The sequence below is a fragment of the Cynara cardunculus genome (genome assembly GCF_001531365.2).
Source record: "Cynara cardunculus var. scolymus isolate 2C chromosome LG 5, CcrdV1, whole genome shotgun sequence".
NCBI lineage: Eukaryota > Viridiplantae > Streptophyta > Magnoliopsida > Asterales > Asteraceae > Cynara > Cynara cardunculus.
Window position 1 is genome coordinate 3,380,431 of NC_037532.1, and position 1,122 is coordinate 3,381,552.

A 1,122-nucleotide genomic window follows, 5' to 3' on the forward strand; every position below is an offset into this window, starting at 1 on the left:
ACGATTCATAAATTTTCTCTTAATAGAATTATTAAGAGGTAAACAAATAACCCATTAGTGTTAATATACCTAATGGTCCACTCTATCAAAGAACCAATCTCAAACCTCTTTTCTAGAATTCTAGTTTCTTCGTTCGTTCCAAATCCAGTTCATGCTCTAATTTTTTTACGTTGCTAATAAATATATCATTGATACTTGTAAAAAGTAAAACATGTCGAATTTATTGCTGAATTTGTGAAAGTTAGTGTTACGGACTTTAAAATGTTTATTTATTTTTTGATTAAAATAGACATATGATTATATATCTAGACATGAGATCATGTGCGATCAAGAGTTTTTCGTGAGACCCGTAAGACCAATTCTCAACTCTTGTATTAGATCAACAATCTGAATAACATTCATAAACGCCACGAGACTTCTCAATAATCACAAAATTGTCAACGTGCAAATTTAGACCATTAGATTATAAATTTGATCAATAAATATAAATTGGTCTTACGGATCTCACGAAAAACTCATTATCTCACGTGAACCCAATCCTATATATTTTGATTTCTGCATAAAATATGTTTAAGATAGTTGGATTTTGGACCATTTTTTTTTTCTTCCGAAAAAGGGTGCTTTTAATGAATAGCTAAAATCTCCATAGTTGATGGCTGTATTGGAACCCATTCCTCCACTATCCCCACCATTTATCCTCACTTGCCTTGTAAGCGAATGGACGGACAAGTCTCACTCTTTTCTATATATAGTCAGCCCCTACCATCATACTTCATACAAACTGCATGAATACATTCAAGAATCTTTGCCCCTTTCATCTTTCTAGTAACTAAAACCCCCCAAAATATTGTCTCGATATGAACAAGAACATCAATTCAATTCACCTATTCTTTTCAATTTATGTCTCATTTACCATTCTCTTGGCACAATCTGCCCCACAAAATGCCTTAATTTCTCAAGTTCCAGGGTTCAATGGCACCCTCCCTTCCGAACACTATGCTGGGTACTTTTGATCTTCACTTTCTTTCCTTCGTTTCTTTTTTTTGGATAAATTTGATAGGTTTTCAGGAAAAGATTAGAGTAATCTTGATGGGTATTCTTAGATTCTACTGTCTTTCATTC